The 22,359-nt window shown below is 36.2% G+C and overlaps 2 long non-coding RNA genes and 2 pseudogenes across 29 annotated transcripts; 3 read left to right on the forward strand and 1 right to left on the reverse strand.

Annotated features, from left to right (window-relative positions):
* The first annotated feature begins 3,014 nt into the window (after positions 1–3,014).
* On the forward strand, positions 3,015–3,748 carry LOC121048899. The gene is made up of 3 exons (XR_005808211.1): positions 3,015–3,031; positions 3,137–3,265; positions 3,561–3,748. It is a non-coding gene; the product is annotated as an uncharacterized LOC121048899 (long non-coding RNA).
* A 20-nt stretch (positions 3,749–3,768) lies between these two features.
* Positions 3,769–6,219, forward strand: LOC112194596 (annotated as a pseudogene).
* A 1,393-nt stretch (positions 6,220–7,612) lies between these two features.
* LOC112195011 lies at positions 7,613–19,151 on the forward strand. Of its 28 annotated transcripts, none has more exons than XR_005808869.1 (16): positions 7,613–7,805; positions 8,664–8,901; positions 12,235–12,487; positions 13,036–13,126; positions 13,347–13,418; positions 13,619–13,716; positions 13,826–13,947; positions 14,300–14,423; positions 16,244–16,357; positions 16,847–17,099; positions 17,224–17,273; positions 17,658–17,746; positions 17,904–17,973; positions 18,063–18,209; positions 18,627–18,708; positions 18,802–19,151. It is a non-coding gene; the product is annotated as an uncharacterized LOC112195011 (long non-coding RNA). The 28 variants fall into 28 exon arrangements; XR_005808857.1 differs by lacking the exons at positions 13,036–13,126; positions 13,619–13,716 and adding exons at positions 15,564–15,648; positions 15,764–15,954 and having other exon boundaries at positions 14,182–14,423; XR_005808868.1 differs by lacking the exon at positions 13,619–13,716 and having other exon boundaries at positions 14,182–14,423.
* A 216-nt stretch (positions 19,152–19,367) lies between these two features.
* On the reverse strand, positions 19,368–22,015 carry LOC112195010 (annotated as a pseudogene).
* Between the last annotated feature and the right edge of the window lie 344 nt (positions 22,016–22,359).

Consider the following 22,359-nt stretch of genomic DNA (forward strand, 5'->3'; position numbering starts at 1 on the left):
ATGTTAGCAAAGATTGGTTGGAGAATGTTTCAGAAGATAATGAGCTTTGGTGTGATGTTCTCAACAAAAAGTATGTGAAATCTCAATCTCTTTTCCATTCTAATTACTCTTGTCCTTCGGGCTACTCTAGTACCTGGAGGGGAATTGTTTATGGGGCTAAATTGCTTACTCAAGGCCTTTGCTGGAGGGTTGGTGATGGTTCTCTCATTAATTTCTGGTATGACAATTGGTTAGGCACAGGACCCCTAATTCTGAAAATTTCAAATACCTCCTCTATTGATCTTCATCTTAAGGTCAATGATTGCTAGAATGATGTGGGATGGGATATGAACTTCTTAAGTTCAGTTCTTGATGAAAATACCATCAATGAAATTGTTAGAATTCCTATTAATTTTTATGGCGGTGGGGTTGATAAAATGATTTGGAGAGCTAATTCCAATGCGAAATTTTCAGTGAAATCTACTTATCTCTGCTTGATTCAACATGAAAACTTTGCTTTATTTCCTTGGGAGTATATTTGGCGATTATCTATCCCTCCCAAACTACGGACGTTCTTTTGGTTGGTTTGTCATGGTAAGCTGCTATCCAATGTGGAAAGCGCTAAGAGACATCTTGATAAGAGCATTTTAATGCAATGTTTTAATAGTTATTTCCTTAATTAAATCAGTTTTAATGAGGTTTCTATTTTTAGGTGCACTGGAGCAAAGGAAGAGGAAATGAGCTTAAAGGCATATGAGAAGCAAAAGAGACGTTGGAAATGATAACGGCAAGGCACAAGGATGCAGAAATGAGCTGAAATGAAGCTTTACTGGTCCGACTAGGAATCCCAGTCAAAATAGGAATCCTAGATCAACTGGGAAACATGTTCGGAGAAATGAAGAAAAATGGTGAAAAATACAAAGTCCTAGTTGGACAAGGAAACTTTCTCTTGCCAGGAAAAGGAATCCTAATGACACAAGGAGTCCTAGTTGAACGAGGAAAGCAAAAGAAGATTCCGGAAAGTTCAAGAACATTTCATGTGAAGAGTCCTCGTTGGACTAGGAGTCCTGATGACAATAGAATACCTGGGTAGACTAGGAGAGCCCAAGAACAAGTTCAAAATGTCCTTGACAAAGGTGACACTACACCAAAAACTGCATCACACAACGGAGAACAAATTCTCTGTTGTCTGTTGACAACAATTGAATCATACAACACATTTAATAAATCTTCATTGTATAAAGATGCTCAAATTCTAAAACTTCTAGTTAGGAGGTGATGACACAACAGAAAGAAACATTATCTGTTGTCTGAATGAAAAAAAAAAGACCGGCATATTTCTCTCCTACCATTGAGTCAAATTTGGCTCCAAATTGTACCCTAGATGCCATTAAATTGGACAACAGTTTAGTTACTTCCGTTGTAGGAGTATACCTGCAAATCATCATACAATGGTTTTTAATGTTCTGTTGTGCAAGTGAGTACCAAAATTTGGAAATGGCTCCAAAATGACATTCATTCCCCCCAAAACGAGGAAATTCGGTTGCAATTCTTTGTTATGCTTGCAAGTTCCAACAACAGAATGAACTATTTCTGTTGTGTGAATGAGAAATGACTAGCCTAAGCGTGAAACCTAACATTTTGATTGCAGAGGAGGGAAATTTCCATCTTTCATTCCATTAGCTATGTAACAAATCAGACAACGTAAACGTATCTATACGTTGTCTGTCTGATTTAAAAAATAATAATAATAATAATAAATTAATTAATTAATTAATGCCTATTGCCTTAGGCAACTCAAGGGCACACTTAATGCCTTGGCCATTTTTCATGTCTGAGAGAGAAACCCCGAGCTTTTCTTCACTTCGAGCAAAATCTGCAGCTTTTCTTCATCATCTTCTCAAAACACTTAGCCATCACAAATCACCATCTTTCAAAGTTTGGATTTAGATTCTATTCGATTTGGGTTCTACTCGATTAGGGTTCGAGTTGGGTTCAATTTGAGAGTTTTCATTCTGCTGAAATGAGGGATTTGGGTTCTAACCAATCGAGTTGGGTTCTACTTGATTAGGGTATTTCTTCTGCCCCAGAGAGAAGATAAATCTCATTCTTTGCAAGCTCCAGACGGGGTATTTCTTCTCTTCTTCTCTTATTCTCTTCTCTCCCAGAAGCCTCAACTCCTCTTCAAGGCTTCAACATCGTGCCTTGACTCCAACACCTTCTTCCACCAAATCCAATCACAGCCACCAAACTCTAATCAAAACCTCATAATGCCGTCGTCTTCTCTAGTTCTTGAAAGTCTAATCATCTCTGGCCAAACCCCAACTCAACCCTAAAAAGAATCTCCATTGAAGCACCCGGTCGAAGTCTTCGCTCGAATTCGAGACAATCCATGAGCCAAAGACACGCAACACCTGCGAAATCAGTCAAGTTCAGTCAAGTTCCGAACTTGGTCTCATATTTTGGTTCGTTTCCTTAAGGTTTTGATACCCTCTTCTTCTTCTTCTTCTTCTTCTTCTTCTTCTTCTTCTTGCTTTGCATTGGTTTCAAGTAAGATAAGGTAGTCTCAGTTCTGTAGTTGAGCTATTTACTCAGAGAGAAGATGGGAGTCAAGGATAAGAAGAAGAACAAGGAGCTTGCCCAGAGAAATTTAGAGCCTGTTGAAAAGGGTTCGTTGCTTTAATCTCTTGCACTTTGATTCAAGTTTTGTTTTTGATTCGTTTTGCTGTTTGAATTGACTTGAATGCTTCTGGGATTATGTAGAATGAAGTTAGTAGAGAAAGGGTTTTGGATTTTAGAACAAAAACCAATACATGAATGTGTGTAATTGATGTCTATTATGTAGTAGACAGAAGACACTTCGATAATTCGGCCTGGAAAGTTGAAGTTTTGCTCTGTAGGTTTATGATGAGAAGAGAATAAAGTATAAACAAGTTGATATTGTGTTGAATTGTTTCCAGATAAAAGTTCAGGACCTTCAGAGATGAGAAAGAGAAAAAGAGAGAAGAAAACAATGGTGATTCAAGAAAAGTTATTCAGATCTCTATTGAAGGTAAAGTGGAGTTCTAGCTTTGTTAAATGTTAACTTGTTAATTACTTGGTCAGAATTTTGCATTCAAAATGAACTCAATGCAGTTTGCTCTTGTCATTTCACTAGATAACTCGACCAAAGCGGCCAATGACAAGAAAAAGACAAAGAAACTGAGGAAAGGAAAAGGAAAGAAGGTGAAGAACAATCAGGATTTGGATGATCCCTCTAATACCGATGGTTTTGATTAATTAAATGGTAAGCTTCTTTAGTTGTTCTTGTAGCATAGTATACTCGCATATAAACCTCATTTATTGTGCAATATGTTCATGGTGTCCCCTAGTGAACAAAATTTGGTAGTGAATAATGAACATTTTCAAATTTCCTATGCCATTGCCTGTATCTGCTATATTTGGCTTTATATGCAATTTGAGGTTTTGTACTTTTTTTTCTTGTCTCAAGTTATAAAAATAAGGCATGAATGCCACGGGGGTGTCAACAATAAAATCGTTTTCTGCTTTCAACTCAATTAACTCAATTATATTTTTATTAGACGATGAAGCCGCAGATGATCAGAGCCAATTCGAAGTTCAGGGAGAGACTGCAGGAAGTGCTGAAATGGTGCTCAATGAAGATGATTGTAAGAATACTGAACTCAGAAACTATGAAAGAATGTTGCTTTGATTTCTTATCCCTGCAAATCAGCAAGTGGTCACTGAATAGGATGTTAAAAGCAGTTGAAGAGGGAAGTACTAATTGGGAAGAAGGATGAGATATATGGTGGCAGGTTATTAGCGAGTTTGCAGTTGTTTGTTAGAAATGATGCGGATGAGTTTAGTGCTGTTTTGAAGCGTGAATCGAATCCGAAGATATTGATCACCACTTGCCGATTTAACTCTTCTGTATGTATTGGTCTTTTACTTGTTTTCAATGTCATTTTAGCTTTTGTTGGTTACGGAACTGATATATTTTATGACAAGGTGATTGCCAATGTGTGCTAAGGTTTATGCTTTTTGTTGTTTTGGTGGTTTTCAGAGGGGTCCTGCTTTTATAGAGGAACTACTTTCGGTGATCCCAAATGCGTAGTACTATAAAAGAGGCACTTATGACTTGAAAAAGGTACCATTTCTGTCTTTTATATCAATTTGTTTTTCACTTTTTCAATGTAACAAACATGGAGTTCAAACAGTTAATATATGTAATCTTTTTCCTTGTTGCAGATTATAGAGTATGCAAATAAAAAGGAATTCACTTCTTTAATTGTTGTTCATACCAATCGCCGAGAACCAGGTTGGTCTCTCAGACTTTGCTTCTGATGTCCTTAACTTCTAAATTCTGTGTAAAATGAGATCGTCCCCATATTTTCCCTGTTGTTTTTTATCTGACTTCAACTACTGCAATCATTTTTCAGATGTTCTCCTAATTATTGGCTTACCTAATGGACCTACTGCCCATTTTAAGCTCTCAAAGCTTGTTTTACGGAAGGATATCAAGGTTCGTTGCTATATGTTGCATGTATCAAAACAGTACCATCTTTATACTGTTTTGCCACATATTGCGATGAAAGGTTTTTTTTTTCTTCAGTTGGTGAAAAGAGGAGTCATTGAGATTTAAAATCTTGAAAGAGTCCAAAAGAATAAAATTCTGCAAAGTATTAATTTTTCATCTCTGGGGAATTAATGTAGGGTGTGTTAACTATCATTTTCTTTCCTTATTCTTTATTTGGCATGCCTGCAGAATCATGGAAATCCAACCAATCATGAGCCTGAGCTTGTATTAAACAACTTTACAACACGCCTTGGTCATCGTATTGGGAGGTTGCAATCCTTAACTTGTTTGAAATGTTTTCTCACATTATATTAGATGCAATTTGGACCTTTTGGTTCAAATACACCTCATCACATAGTGTGGTAATTTTTTTTTTTTTTTTTCCCTGTACAATTAGTTTCAAGTGGTTTCTTATGTAAGGATTGATTACCTTCAAGCTCCTAATGGTTTTCTTCTTTCACCTGCTTTCTTCAGATTAATACAGTCACTTTTCCCTCAAGAACCAAATTTTCGTGGTCGGCGAGTTGTAACTTTCCACAACCAGCAAGATTTTATATTCTTCCGGCATCATCGGTGTGCCTCCTTTGCTATTTTTAGTTCTTGCAGTGATCAACCAAAGAGACTAAACAGGCTGAAGTAAAGGGCAAAAAGACCAAGGATTCCAAAGCTGACACTATTGCTGAAGCAAAACCATTTGCGCGCCTACAGGTTGGTGTCAATTATTTATTTGTTCCACTTGCATTTGCTTTCTTGTCTCGATCTGGTTTGGCCCAGGGCCCTGGCTGAATTTCCTCCACCACTTGAAATGTCCTTATGTTTCGTTCTTTGTCCATCTATGTGACATAGGAAGGTAGGGTATTGCCACATCTACCATAGCATGCAGTTTACGTTTATTTCTTTATTTTTTATTGTATCATTTATAAATGTAGATCTTAACGGTCTTTCCTGTCTTAAACACTCAGGAATGTGGTCCTCGTTTTACCCTTAAATTGATCAGTCTACAGCACGGGACATTTGATCCTAGAGGTGGGGAGTTTGAGTGGGTTCACAAGGTAATCCACTTATCAGTCAATTCATTTCAGTATATTGATTTCATATCATTATCATAAGAAAATATTGAAAGACACCCATATTGTTAGTCAATTGTTTGCAATTTTCTCTGGGATATATGGTGCATCTACTACAACATTTAAATATGCTTTTGATTACAAACCATCCGGCATCAACTAGTAACCTTCACAACTAGAGGTTTATTATTAATTTGTTAATTTGACTTTTTCATGTTAAACTGCATACCAGAGATCAATGGAAACTTTGATTGATTGGATTGATAGTGAAGTCAACATGAGCAATACTTATGTACTTTTTCAAACTTATGCTCCTGTGCATTTCAGGTTTGCTCTATCATTTAAGCTGCTTAGTCTCATTGGTAGATTACGATTTGCTTATTTGTCTCATTAATTAAATGTGTATAATGTTCAAATGTACCTCTATCTTAGCTGATACAATCACCAGTCTGACTTATCTATCGACATCGAATTATTATAACATGTATTGGTAATTTAGTATTTGATAAGTGATGGGAAATCTTGTGCAGGATTTTGAATGGTGAAGATGTAGATATAGAGGAAATAGTTCTTCGCACTCCAATATCCAAATCCTAGAAGAACCATTCAGATTTGTTCTACTCAACACCACAAATAAATAGGAACATTCCTTCTGGTGCTGCAATATGTGCTAACTTGTGAAGCTTCACAACAAGCTTGGAGGTGATGCAAATAAGAATATATATAGTGCACAAGATGCTTGGTAAAGTGACACATGAAGGTTTTGTTGAAGTGAAAAGTTATTATATCAGCTTTTGATTCATGTGTAGCTAGTTAGGAATGCTTTTCTTCTTTCATTGTTGGCTTGAAATTTGGACAATTTTGTTTGGGAAATACTGCCTTTTGCAGTTTTATGTACAGAATGTTAGATATTATGATGGATTGCTTAATAGATATATGCACTGTTCATTGGGTAAAATGGACCAAATTAATGCACAAATCAATTTAGATAATGGATGTTTGCAACAATCATACAACAGATTTTCAGAAATGTCAACCAACGTTGTCTGAACAAAAAAATTCTAGGTATTCACACAACGCATTGATAGCTATCACACAATGGATTTCAATAAGTAACGTCGTCTAGTTTTAAGCTCATACAACAGAAAATACTAGAACACAGTTGTCTTACTTTTAATCACACAACAGCAAAACTACAAAACCGTTGTATGAAAATTCAACCCACAACGGCATAAAAGCAAATTCTGTTGTGTGAACTGCTACGCACAAGTGCTGCGCATGGGTGCGTCTGGCATCTGTCAAGTTCTTGGACAACAGTGTTAAGAAATATACGTCGACTGACTTTGTATCATACAACGGTGAATTCACCGTCGTCTGATTTTTCATCAGACAACATCGAGATAGACGACGGTGAGTCTTCAAATCAGACGACGTTTTTTCACCGTAGTGTGATGCAGTTTTTGGTGTAGTGTGATATGGATTGGGAGTCATTTTTGACAAGAAAATATGGTTAAAAATCAAATTTGGAGTCCGTATTAGACATAGATTGATTTTGGCCGAATTTCAAGTAAATATCTAGATAATGACATCACAATTAAATCATAAATGCATCTATACATGATTGTGGCCAAAAAGAGACTTCTACAGATAATGAAGGAGAATTTCAATGGATTACAACATGCATAAAGGTTGAAAACAGGTCCAGGTACATTCCTTGGAGTCCACATTTTATCTTGGCCGAAATTGAAGATATAAAAATCAGAAAAATCCATGGAAATTCGGCAAAAATAATCTCCCTTAAATCAAGGTGTTATTTTGGAGACTTCTCATTGGTTGGATGACACAGGAAGGATGACATGAAATTATCTTATTAGCTAATGTTGTGTGGATCAATCAGATAATTCCTAGAAATTAAAAGAAAGATCTAGAAGCCCTAGATATCTCCTATATATAGATGCACCCTGGAAGCCTCAGGGAACCAATTCTTTCATTCTCTTCAACGTCAGAGAAACTCTTTCCATTCCCTAGTTCTTAGTTCTGCGTCTTCAAGCCAAGGAGGAGGAGGAGCCGTGAGCATCATCTTGCTTGGCCATCATCCACCTTGTGCCATAGCCTTGAGGAGTCTTGCTTTCAAGATCTTCAAAGTTCAACGTCTCAAGTGTTCATCTCATCCCTTTCACGGTGTAATTTTACCTTTTTCCTCATGAACTTCTTTAAGTTTGCTTGGTTTGATTTCGTGAACTATGTAATTAGTTAACATATAATATTAAGTACAAAGTTTAAAGCCCGTCTTTATGTTTGAATAAAAGTTGCGACTTCTGTAGTTGTGATATCCATGTTGCTTATGTGAGATTGTCTTATTGGTTTTGCTTTACAAAATACTTCTACATGTTTATCTTATTTGGGTCTACACTTATAGGATTTGCATGTAATTGGAGCTGGATTTAGATAAACAATTCACCTAATAGATTTGTAAACCTAAATCATAAGTAGTAAAAGGAAGTCGAAACCAATTAAGGAGGATTGCAAATAGATGAACTTTTTCATACAAGGTTGTGCACTTTGGTTGACATCCTTTCTTTGTTCTTCAAGCATTGAATATGTTCTTGACTAGCTAGCTTTCTAGACTATGATTGCATGTTGAATATGTTTAATTTAAGTACTTTCACTTAGATTAAATATTCAAGGAAAGTAAAAAATGGGAAATCGTTTGCTTATTAATGTTTCACATGGTCAACTTTTTTCTCATGACATAGAAAATCAACTATAGGATTTGTAATTAGATTTCATGCATATAGATGTGGTTTTGATCTTTGTTCCTTGTGTTCCACCCTTATACATTTTCTTTATTTTATTTATCTTAATTTTAATTCTAAATCCCCTATTTTCGATTACTTGTTTCTTTTGTATATACTTAATTTGTAAATAATACTTTATACTTATATTTTAATTATTTAATTGTTTATGCAATTACATGTGTATCCTCAATTCCCAACTTGAATGATCCCTACTTATTCTATACTGACAATTATGTTTTGTAGGGTTAAATTGTGTCCTACTTTTAGCATGTCACATCTTACTTTTGATCCAAGTTGTTCTTGCTGTCCTAATTGTCCAGAAACTCTGCTACATTTACGTATAGATTGCCCCATGGCTCAACTTATCTGGAATAAGATTATTTGCTCTGACTCAATTGCTAGGACTTGGAACCTAGATTGGAATGGCTGGTTACATGCTAACACTCACTGCAAACTTCGTTGTTATGGTGGTCTGATGTGGGTAAATATCTTTATTTTCACATGTTGGTTTATTTGGAAATGGAGATGCAAGAGAATTTTTGATAGTGAGTTTTAGTGTCCTTTTTATCTTGTTTATGTTATCTTGGATATTGTGGCTGAACGGGTCGTGCTCATACCTGTGACACTCATGGTACCGAAAAAGTTGTTGTGACTGTTAAATGGACTAAGCCCCCTTCTGGGTGGGTGAAATTGAATGTTGATGGTGCTAAAGCTCAAAATAGAAGTATTGGAGCTAGGGATGCTATTAGAGATTGTGATGGTAATTGGATATCTGGTTTCTCTGCTTGCTTAGGGAGTGGTTATGTTCTTGAGGCTGAAGCTTGGGGTCTCCTGCTGGGTTTAAAGCTCACCTGCTCCCTTAAGTGTGCTTCTGTTCTCATTGAATGTGATTCTGAAATTTTAGTTCGAATGCTTAATCAAGGGGCGGATGATTTTCATCCTTTGCATAGTTTGAGAAGTAGGTGCAAGTTTCTGTAGAATAAGCTCTCTACGTGTGAAGTCTCACATGTGTTTAGAGAAATCAATATGGTGGCTGATATTCTCTCCAAGTCCAAATTGGGGTCTAAGTTTGGAGTGGAGTACTTTCAGCAACCTCCACCACAAGTTGTGAATGCTGCTCTTGATGACTTGTGTGAAACTGTTAGAACTAGGAATGCAGTTGTTACTTCCTGATTGTTTTCTTTGTGTTTGTTCTTTGGGCCTTTTGGCCCCGATATATCCAAAAAAAATATCAGCCAAATTGATAATCATTAACAAAATCAAAATTGAAAAAAATAAGAAAACAATAATTTACTTATATGCAGATAACTTCCCACTTACCCACTATGTGCATTTCATCTAAGACAAAATCTATTTGTAATAACTCCCCACTTATTTTGAAAAAAGCTTTTCCACATCTATTTAATTAATAATTATCCACACCCATCGGGTGTGTTTTGTTCTAGTATATAGAATAATTGGGACTACCTTTTTATAATTTTTTGTTATTGCAGCACAAAATTGCTTGCAATCTTCTTACAGTTTGCTTGCCCTGTCTCCTGATGATGTGCTGCCTTTAGTTTATTTGTGCACCAATAAGATAGCTGCGGTTTGACCAAATTAAAAAAAAAAAAAAGAAGAAGAAGATAGCTGTAGACCACGAAAATGTGGTTAGTTGACCTTTTTATAATGTCAGGTTATTAAGGGGTGACCTAAATTATTATAAGTCATTTTTGTTACCTAAAGGATCACAGGCACATGTAAGTGACCTTTTTTTTAATCATTTCCCCATATATAAAAGATATGATAGAGGAGCGCTCTAGAACTAACCGGTTACTTTCATATTAAGAAGCTAACCATCTTTTGGTCATATATTGGCATCTCCACCGTTCAGTTTTTAAGTCCCTACGAGCATATAATTTTTGCAAAATTTCAGCCAAATTGATAATCGTTTGGGTATTCATAATCGTGATTTACTAATTATGAACATGAACTGTTTATAGTTGGACAAATTAGGTTTGTCCATTGATTTGATCTAGGTGCAAGTTTCTGTAGAATAAGCTCTCTACGTGTGAAGTCTCACATGTGTTTAGAGACATCAATATGGTGGCTGATATTCTCTCCAAGTCCAAATTGGGGTCTAAGTTTGGAGTGGAGTACTTTCAGCAACCTCCACCACAAGTTGTGAATGCTGCTCTTGATGACTTGTGTGAAACTGTTAGAACTAGGAATGCAGTTCTTACTTCTTGATTGTTTTCTTTGTGTTTGTTCTTTGGGCCTTTTGGCCCCGATATATCCAAAAAAAATATCAGCCAAATTGATTTGTCCATTGATTTGATCTAGGTGCAAGTTGATTTACTAATTATCAATTTGGCTGATATTTTTTTTGGATATATCGGGGCCAAAAGGCCCAAAGAACAAACACATAGAAAACAATCAGGAAGTAAGAACTGCATTCCTAGTTCTAACAGTTTCACACAAGTCATCAAGAGCAGCATTCACAACTTGTGGTGGAGGTTGCTGAAAGTACTCCACTCCAAACTTAGACCCCAATTTGGACTTGGAGAGAATATCAGCCACCATATTGATCTATCTAAACACATGTGAGACTTCACACGTAGAGAGCTTATTCTACAGAAACTTGCACCTAGATCAAATCAATGGACATACCTAATTTGTCCAACTATAAACAGTTCATGTTCATAATTAGTAAATCACGATTATGAATACCCAAACGATTATCAATTTGGCTGAAATTTTGCAAAAATTATATGCTCGTAGGGACTTAAAAACTGAACGGTGGAGATGCCAATATATGACCAAAAGATGGTTAGCTTCTTAATATGAAAGTAACCGGTTAGTTCTAGAGCGCTCCTCTATCATATCTTTTATATATGGGGAAATGATTAAAAAAAAGGTCACTTACATGTGCTTGTGATCCTTTAGGTAACAAAAATGACTTATAATAATTTAGGTCACCCCTTAATAACCTGACATTATAAAAAGGTCAACTAACCACATTTTCGTGGTCTACAGCTATCTTCTTCTTTTTTTTTTTTTTTTCATTTGGTCAAACCGCAGCTATCTTATTGGTGCACAAATAAACTAAAGGCAGCACATCATCAGGAGACAGGGCAAGCAAACTGTAAGAAGATTGCAAGCAATTTTGTGCCGCAATAACAAAAAATTATAAAAAGGTAGTCCCAATTATTCTATATACTAGAACAAAACACACCCAATGGGTGTGGATAATTATTAATTAAATAGATGTGGAAAAGCTTTTTTCAAAATAAGTGGGGAGTTATTACAAATAGTGGGAAGTTTTGTCTTAGATGAAATGCACATAGTGGGTAAGTGGGAAGTTATCTGCATATAAGTAAATTATTGTTTTCTTATTTTTTTTCAATTTTGATTTTGTTATTTACCTTCTTATCCCTTAGTTATTAAATATAATTTCAAATTAATATATGATGTAAGGATCCATATGTAATTTCATATGCATTTTGGCTAACAAAACCTCTTCTCTTAATAATAGTATAGTCTGCATATAAGTAAATTATTGTTTTCTTATTTTTTTTCAATTTTGATTTTGTTATTTACTTTCTTATCCCTTAGTTATTAAATATAATTTCAAATTAATATATGATGTAAGGATCCATATGTAATTTCATATGCATTTTGGCAAAACCTCTTCTCTTAATAATAGTGTATAGATAGATAAAGGAAGAATGTTACTGTTTTACCCTAAGAAGTGCCGGAAAAGCCCTTTTTGTCCTCACTGTTGAGGAGAATATCGAGTTGATGTAAAAGTCGGTTTCGTCCTTGCTTTTCTCAGTGTCGGATAGGGATAACCATCGGGTTTGGAATTGAGTGGCTCACATCAAGATCGAAAAAAGCGAAAGAAGAGAGAAGAAAGAAAAGAGGGATAGAAGAGGGGAAGATCTCGGTGAGTAGACAGTGTGGAAGGAGATCAAGATCAGAAAAAGGAGAGGAAGAGAAAAGAAAGTCGTGATAGGCATAACCGTCGGGTTTGGAACTGAGTCGCTCACATCAAAAAAAGATCTCGGCGACAATAGACCGGCTGGAAGGTATTTGTGAGAATTGGATTTGTGGTTTTGTTCTTGATTGTTTTGAATCGTTTTGTGTTTTTTGTTTTTGTGTTTTTTCTTCTTTTATCAAGTGTTTTTGAGGAGGATAGTTGTTTTGGGATATTTTGAATGAACCGGAGGATAGCATAGTTTATGGTTTTGGGTTTCTGCCGACACAGAGTGTGAAGATTGAGTAGCCCAATTTTTTATTTTCATTTCTCCTCGCTCTCAATGTTCCATAAATGCAGTGAGTAATTGAGGTTGATGAGACTCATGAGAGAGAGAGAAGGAAGGGTGGTGATGTTGCTAAGTAATTGAGCTTCGTCGAAGACGGACAAAGCACAAACTTCCAGGTTTTCGTCCGTCTGCGGAATGGCCGTAGATGAACTGGGTGTGCAACAGCTTATCTCCATATTAATAATAATGGCATCAATAGTTCAATTACTCAGCAAATTGATGAATAAGAGAAATTGATGAAAATTCAATCAAGACCATGCTAGAATGGTTTCATTGCTCAAATTTGGGTTTGGGGTTTGTTTGGGTGTTAGGTTGACTGCTGAGATAGTCAGGGAAGTGAGCAAGATTAATTGCCCTCTTTCTCCCTCTGATGACAAAACAACTTTTTACTGAACAGAAAATGTAAGTAATGAAAGGACTATTCATTACATTGTACTTCTCCTGTGCAAATAGAAATCCTAAATAACACTCTTTGAATCTCAGCAAATCATAGTGACAGTATTTATTATTCTCTTCTAAAGTATCTATTTGTATTATGTATAAACTGATTACGTTTCATTCTAGCTATATTAACATGTTTCTGAAAACGATTGATGTGAAATTATTTTTCTCTGATTTGCAGTCTGTATAAAACGTCAAGCATTGAGACACAAAAGAGAAGATGGCAAATCAGTTTGCGTTCCTTTTGGAGAAGGTACATAGCAATATTTTGATTTATGAGATTGATTGGAACAAGTTAAGTATTGTTATCTTGATACTGATTGATTTTTGAAATTTTGCAATTTATCAAAACAAATACCTTTGTTCTTTGCTTCTTTTGTTAATCAAAGATCATCTAATTGAATTCTTTGTATATGAAACTTGATTTCAAAGTCCGCAACTTTTCCTTTATAGGAATAAGAAAATTGGGTACTTGGATACTAATGTCGGGCAACCTGAGTTTAGTCCTCCTCAGTTTCTATCTCTCCCTGTGCTAAATGAAGTCGCTCCAAGTAATCATTTGGTTTCTGCAATTTTTTTTTTTTTTTTTCACATGGTTGCTTCATGGAACATAAGCTTTTTGTTGTTTGCACTTCAATCTGATAGTATTTATTAATTCAGGAGTTTTGGTTGGAGTTTAAACTTTTTGGTGGTCAACTGGTCATAGAGTGCTGATCAACATGGTTAAGCCTTTTGACAAAGGATGATATGTGCGATTGTTTTGGTTGCCTGTTTCTCACGAGGTTTGATAATTACTTTCAACATTTATATTAACAATTTACTCTGTTAGTAATCGTATCATAAAGCTGTGTTACTTCGTGCTAATGCTTTCTCTAAGATCAAGTTGATTAAAGGGTTGAGATGCCATATGTGATACAGTAGGACACCCAATTCTGATTATGGTTAGAAAATAAAAGAACTTGATCCGAATATTTTATATTGTTTTGCTCTTCCTGATGCTCTTTTTTTTATGTTAGAAAACTATGTCACAAGATCTGGAGTTGGAATTGCATTTTGCAGTCATGTCTCTATGAACATTGCTGGGCAATGCTTATGTGGAGTTGGAATTGCTTTTTTTTTTTTTTTGTATGTCAGAAAACTATGTCACAAGATCTGGAGTTGGAATTGCTTTTTGCAATCATGTCTCTATGAACCTTTCATGGCAATGCTTATGTGGAAGCTGAAAGTATTGAGAATGGTATTAGTGTTCTGAACAAAGGTACGCCTATAAAGTTATGACTGTGCAGGTTGGTAATTTATATCTGATGGTAAAGGCTAAGAAGCAGGTTCGTATTGAAAGATATTGTTATTAGTCGATGTATACACACACAAATACGACTTATATCATTAGTGAGAGCTCAGTCATAATATACCAACTTTGACATCAAAATCAGATAGTTGATATTTAAATTTTAAAAGCTATATATATATATTAAGTTAATGTCATTAGCTGCATTTGTTGAAGTTTTTATTTTTATGGTCAAGCATGAGAAAGAAATCATGAAGTCATATATACATATGAAGCTGATGATAAGATTCCGCCCATTTCCATGAAAACGGATAGCCAATACAAATATACAATGCAGCAATGAAAACCTAGATGCCAACTGATTTAGTGTTACTGTTACCTTTAGAATCTCGCGAGAGGAACTAAATTCCAGAATAGACATAAAAACTAGGGTTATTATCACAAATGGTACCTGAACTTATCCTCTATTTTATCGATGATACCTGAACTTCAATTTTGATCACAACCAGTACCCGAACTTTTCGACTTCATTTTAAATGGTACCTAAGGCCACCTTTGGTCACTATTCCGGCCAAAAAAGCCAAATCTAAAAAAAAAAAAAAAAAAAAAATCAAGTTCAAGGCAAGTCTATTATCAAAAAATTATCACTATATATGATCGCAACCCTTGAAATCATCAAAAATCATCACTATGATCGCCTTACATGCCGTTTTTAGTTGGAATATTGACCGGAGGTGACTCTAGGTACCATTTAAAATGAAATCGAAAAGTTCGGGTACTGGTTGTGATCAAAATTGAAGTTCAGGTTCCATCGATAAGATTGAGGTATAGTTCAGGTACCATTTGTGATAATAACCCTAAAAACTATAAAACGGCAATTAATTGAGTGGTAATGTTGTCAGTACACTCTTAGATAAGGTTGTATGCTATTGGATTCTTTTATGCAAAAGTTCTTTGCAATTAGTATGTTTTTTTAAAGATGAATGAATCGATGAAAGAGAGTAGTCTTGAGTAGCTAAATTTTAGATTGTTTAAGGAGCCAGAGGAAAAGGCTTTTTAGTATGTTTAAGTCATATCGAACAAATACCAATTATTTGAGTAATGAAACAGATGAACTTCATAAAACACATAGGCAAAGGGTGATGGCCAAATAGGAAGAGGGTCAGTCTTCTCACAAGAATCCTGTATCTGTTCAGTTGAGTATCCAATTACTTGCTATTTTAATCAGAATTTTAAGAATTTACACATTATATTGATAAAGACGAGGTTGGAGTTTACCTGGAATGAATGAAATTTAGCTGAATTTGCAGGTACTAAAAGCTTTGAAAATGACGGAGAATCAAGGCCATGAGTTTTTGAAATCCTAGAACAGGGACTTGAACCAGCAAATTTTTTAGGAACTAGATGAAATTTGATTGGTTTTTAATTTTTATTTTTCTCTCTCTCTCCTCTTATTGCTCTCTGGTGGCTAGAAATTTGATTTGTGAAGTCTAAAATGAACGTAAGTTCCCATTGTTTACAATCAGCAACAAGACATAACTAATGTATGTTACATTTGAGAAAGCTTAAGGAGGAAAGCTGTGAATTACATAAGCATTAATAACCTAAAGTATAGTACATTTAGACTTGATTATTGAAATTAGCTCTGCAATTTCAATAATCAAGTCTGAATGTAAACATTAATAACCTAAAGTATATTCATTGGCATTAGAGTCTATGGTAACTATTCATTGTTGTGATGGGTCTAATTTGAGCTTCTGATTTAAGCATGAATTTGCTTTTTGTTACAGGAAGGTCGCTGCATGCATGTCATTGAAAGAAACTTGAGTGGAGTCAGACATAATTGTTGGGCAGTTGTTGTAACCTGGGGGGTTACCCCAAATTGATTTAGTTAGGTCTTGAGGGTAAGCAATCACCTATTCTACAGTTGTTTGCTTTAATTTCAATAATTATTTATAGTTTCTGCTAAAGTTCAATAACTGGTGCTAAATTAGCAGGCTATTGTTTTCTTATTATTGGCTTCTTTGTACATTCTTCTTATTCTATAATGTTAATAAGTTGAATGAAACCTTTAGCCTCCATTAGGAATAGTTGGGCAAAAATAGACAAGCTTGGAAAAAGCATCTCTACGTTTTCAGCCATATACAATTTCAATAATGCATACAAAATATACAATCATTTTATTAAGTGTGTTGAGGAATTTAGGGAAAAGTTGAAAACTGATGACAGGCAGACTTAGCTATTTATACTATCTTAATATGTATCAGGTCAAAAAAAGATATAGAAATAAAAGTTTGCTCAAACTAGAACATTTATAAAAGACTTGCATGTTTACTGTAGTATTGCATTTGTTAAGTTCTATTGGTGCTAAAGTCTCTAATATATGACTGCAGATTACAATTATTTTATGTATGAAGCGTGAGAGATTCCAAAGCGTCTTATCAGAGGACTGATTAACTCATTATAATCTTTAGTTTGCTCCATTATTGTCATTGCAAGGAATGCCCTGAGAAATGTAAGGAAGCTGTTGCATTACTAATGGTTGCTGCAGCTAGATTTTCTGATTTACCAGAATACGTTGGCTGACATTAGGCAACTATTTCAAGAGAGATATGCTAACTCTCTGGCTTATTGTGTGGATCAAAGGTAATTTTCTATGGACCTTCTTATGGGACATTTTCAAAGCTCCAACTCTGAATTCATATATAAAGTTGCCTTTTATCTGCATATGGGATTCACCACCTCCATGTACTTATCTTTGTGCTAGCAGTTTTTCATGTGCTCTACTGCATCACAACCTCAGATTTGAGAAGGCACAAGGTACTCTCTCTCTCTCTCTCTCAACAATTCATTGTTTTTGTTTTTCTAGACTACAAATGAGAATATGGAAGTATTGGGAGAAAGAGACAAAATAGTTGCATACCAGTTTAGTAATGGTAAATTGGTTCAGTCTCTTCATTTAAAACCTAAATGCATCCATTTCTTCAACTTGATGATTGATTTAACTATGCAAATCAATTAGTTAGTCTGCAGGCTGACTTCCTTTACACATCAATTGTTCGTACAAATTAAGCGTCTGTGGCCTATACTTTTTTTCCTTTTTGCAATCTATAATGTCATCTCAGATACCGGTTGACAAATTTTTTAGCTTTCTTAGTCGCTAGAACTTCTTGATTTTTACCTTATAAAGTGTTTGCATTGCAGATTCAGGAAGGTTTAGGTATGCAAGGGATACATCATTCAGAAAGAGTCATTTGAACTTCTGGAGCCAGTCATCAGTTTTCCTTTGCATTGTACGTAAAGCACTACTTTGAAGTTGAGCATTATTGCATTGTTAATAGGAATTTGTACTTGCAATTGTTGGATTTTACAAATAATTAACTCAGTAATGCATGGAGTATGTAAAAGCTATGACAACAAGGTTTAAGGGTATTCTTCTTTTCTTATCAGGTGTGCTTCTTCAGACAGTTTTTCGGGCAGTTACTATGAGTACCTGACTCTGAGGCATGGTTTTATCTCGGTAAGTAAAACAGTTTTAAAACTCATTCTCTTACATTTACGAGGCCTTAGGTCAGACTAAATCTCAAATTCTGTGGTTTGTGATTTCAGGCACATTTAGCACCTGAGATCATTTATTCTCATGCTAATGGGTGAGAGGAGGATTTGGCAAAGGACTGGAAACTGCACTCGAAGCATCTTTGTTGTACCTTACGATTTTCTGAGGAGGTGAAACTAGTCACCCGAGACCATAGAAAGGTCATTTTGTTGAACTTCGTTGTTTTCTTTGGTGCTTTTGGGTTTCTGATTGGTTCAAGACATCTGCTATTGGCTATTGCTGAATATATAATTCTATTTCAATTTGTTGTGAAAACTAGAGATATCAGGTCAGGAAAGTTTTTTTTTTTTTTTTTAATAGGCTAGGAAAGTTATGTGCAAGGAGTTGGAGAGATATTTTATTTAATATATGATTTGTGTCCCTGATAATTGATTGTGAGACATGGTATAATCTTGGGTCAATTTGATTTTAATTTGTAGTCTTGGCCTGCATTTCTTAAGAGTAGCTTGAAAGTTGGTTATTGAATTTGATGTATCATGTATGAAATTCCCATTTGTTTTTTTGTTTTCAGGTAAATTTAAATGTTGAAGAGCCTAACGTTAAAAAATTATATGCAGGCATAGATGGACGGGGAGATATGAAGCTCATTTATGGAACAAAGGATCTTGGAATCCAAGACAAAGCAAGAAGGGAAAACAGGTAAGTACTTAATTTGCTAGCTAGACTGCTCAAAACCACTTAATTGTCAGATAAACATATCTTCAATCATCTAACACAAAATGTATATGCAAGGGCTTATGACGAAGAAGAATCCACAGCAAAAGTATGAGTTGGCAGCACTCAAGTAGCGGGGAACATCAACTTCTACAAATTGATCTGTTGAACGCTAACAAAAAGAAGAGTACTTGCCTCTCTAAGAAGCTATTTATTCATCTTCAAATTAATAAGCAGTTAAGCAGCCTACCTTAACTGTTGTAAAAATTTCAAGAGATGAATTTGATCTATCTATTTACTAATTATTTGATAGCTTTTTGTTCAAACATGTTAAATATCAATGTCATACAAAATTGCTCTCTATAAATGAGTGGATGTAAAATGACACGTCTTCAATTTTTCATTTCTGTTTGATTAAGTATTTACTAGCAATATATAGCTCTCCATGTATCCTTTTAAATTTTAAGGCAGTTGCAATTTCAAAGGAATTGGAAGCGAAAACCCTTTTTAATGTTTGAAAAAAGAAAAGGTCATCGCAAGGACCCAGTAGTGGAACAAGAAGAGGAAAAAGAAGCTTCATATATACAAAGGGAAAATGGTAGCGAAATGGGCATTCACTCGGAAAATGGTAGCGAAATGGGCATTCACTCACCCGCAGCAAAGCACGGGCTGTATGTTACTCGTAATATATAAAGGTCGATCAAATAAGAACAAAGCGTATACACAAACCTTCTGAACAGATGGCAAAGCATAGAAGTAGACTTTATCTTGCCTTTTTCATCCTCTAGTAAGTCAAAGGTTCGTGCGAGATGTAAATAGGGAGCATGTTGTCCATTGCTCCAGCATGCTGCATATGTATCTACATGTTATGCAAGATCACCTCTGCAAGGAATAAATAAAAGGACATTACAGAGAAAAATTTCAACGGCTTGTCCTAACTGAATACAGACTAACCATACTCTACAGGATTGTATTTTTCTGGTGGCAGTGACACAGAAGTTGCACCGACGTTATCTGGTAATGACCCCTGTACAGACAAATCAGCTACCACTCCTATTTTCCCTAATTCAATTTTCTTTTGGACAGAAGAACAGTTGTCTATACCACAGTTGGACTGAACTGATTTGGTATCAACCACCAGCTCCACTTCATTATTACGGTAAACAGCCATACTAATATCCCCATTTGCCTTTTCAAGAATGGTACCAGCATAGCTTTTTAATAATTCATTGCCATCTATTATCTGAAGAAATTGATCTATTGCATCCTTGTATGATTCGGTGACATGATCTGGTAATTTTTTATCTTTAGGGTTTTGTTCACCTATTGATCCAATATCTGCACTTTCTGTAACGTCAGGCTAAACTTTACTAAAAAACCTTGTTATTGTCGATTGTTTTGGTCCACACGAATCCAATTTTGACTGTAACTCTACTTTCTTGTTAACTTTGTTACTGATCTTCCTCCTTTTTCTTGGGTTGGGTGAAATATGAGCTTGGCTTGAAGAAACATCAATATTTGCATGAACAGAACCTGCTTTTGTCGGTGATGCTGTGTCACAGAGTGAGCTGGTCTCGAATACAGATACGGCACTTGTAGAGGCAATTCCTTGATCATGAAATTCTGTTTCACATCGTAAAATTTAGTGACTGCTTCAACAATATCCCCTCCTGAGCTCCCAATCAGATCTAGCATCTGCTGGCGAGTGACCCATGACGGCAAACAATTACGAAGTTGTTGAATAATTTCCTCTGCTTTTTCATCAGTCAACAATATTGGAGTTTGTGAATCAGGTTCTTGGAGAGGAGAGTACAATTCCTTACCAAAGCCTACATTAGTATCTCCCATAGTATCAATATCTGAAGGTGTTGCCTTTTTCTCTTGATCCTGTCCCTCCATCGTGTAATCTTTGGCATCAGTGTGAACCTTGCCACCTCCTTCTGTAGTCCCACGATGAAAACCCCTCAAGAACTCTTTTTTGTTGGCCATTTCATCAATTAACGGTTAATTATTAACCCAGCAAAATGCTTTTGCATTTTACTGGCATGTTTACTGTCTATCTTTTCCACATCGGAGCCCACTGTAGGAATCACACGCCTTGGTTTCAAAAACCTGACGTATTCTCTAAGTTCATCATAGCTTGAATGCTCACTGTAGGGTACAAGATGGATCTCAAAAGCATCCTTTGACCTCACCGAGAACTTGTTACGCTTGACTTCATAAGTCCAGCCAGTAGGGACAAACCCTACAACCCTGGAATACCCCCTCTCAACCATAATCTCCTCCATTTTCACAAAATTTGGCCTGAAATATGGCCAAGTCTCACCCAACACATTCCACCCAACAACATGCACATCACTCTCACATTCATCCTCCGTAAACACCCCACTGTCTCCGTAACCCAAAACACGCAGCACCGCCATTTTTCGAGCATCCACATACACTTTACGCTTACATCTACGAGCAATTTCTATCAAAATCTTCTCTTTCCCAATCACATATGTAGCAACAAGGAACAGAACACTTTTCACAGAAACTTCATGTTCACCTCCAACTCTTTCTATCAAGCTAGAAATATAATCAACAGATTCTTCTTGTGAAGGAAACACGAATTTGGGATTGCAATAAGTTGTATCCAAGAAAACGGCGTCTGAACCCACAAAGTTACAGAGAAAAGGGTCTAGCTTCATCGGAGCAGAAAACCGAAAATCACCAGTGTGAACATACCTCTGGAAGTCTCCATTGGAGGCGGGAACTTTGAACAAGAACTGAACGGCGCCCGGGCAATGATTGGCGTCAATAAGCACGACCTCGCATCCATCGATGAGAAGGGGCTGTCCGAGCGGCAGAGGAACCACGAAAAGCGAAGAGACGTTGAGGACGTCTGTGAGAAGACGAGCGGTGGTGGGGGAGCAAAAGACGAGGCCTTGGGACCAATTGGGGGAGAGACCGCCGTAGTGATCGGAGTGGAAGTGAGAGAGGAAGTAAGAGACGGAATAATCGCCGGCATAGCGGAATGCATCGACGGCGAAACGGGTTCTGGGGATGAGTTTGGAGTGGGGGAATGTGGAGGGAATTGGAGGGAGAGAGAGTTCAAGGGGACGGGGTATGGGTCTGGGTGGGTGGGAAAAGGCGGTTAGGGCAGTCAGGAAGAGGTCCGTAGAATCCAGAGCCGTCATCAAGAACAGAGCATTCGGAATTCTTTCCCTGTTTAGGGTCCAACATTTTTATATCTTCGGGAGATCAATTCCAACGATCGAAAGACTTCGGGTTTCTGTTTGGGCCCAATACAGTTGAACTATTGGTCAAATGCGTGCTTTGGTTGCAACCAAAAACAAGACGAAATGCTACCCATCTTATTCTTCTCTCGTGGTTAATCTGATTCAAGGGGAGTGGGATGTTACCCATCCCCTCCGACCTCCGTGGCATCATCACAATTTGCAAACCTCTTTAACCTCTTTGGTTAAGGAATTGGAATTGTACGATAATGCATATCTACCGAGAATGTAACGTGTCTGCAGTTTGGACATACTTTCAATTTTGGACAATACTTTTTTGAGGAACCACCTGATTGTTCATATTAATTTGAAATCCGAAATTTATCTTTTCGTACCAATGGCGCCGTTGCCAGGGATT

This window comes from Rosa chinensis, chromosome 3 (assembly GCF_002994745.2).
Source record: "Rosa chinensis cultivar Old Blush chromosome 3, RchiOBHm-V2, whole genome shotgun sequence".
NCBI classification, from domain to species: domain Eukaryota; kingdom Viridiplantae; phylum Streptophyta; class Magnoliopsida; order Rosales; family Rosaceae; genus Rosa; species Rosa chinensis.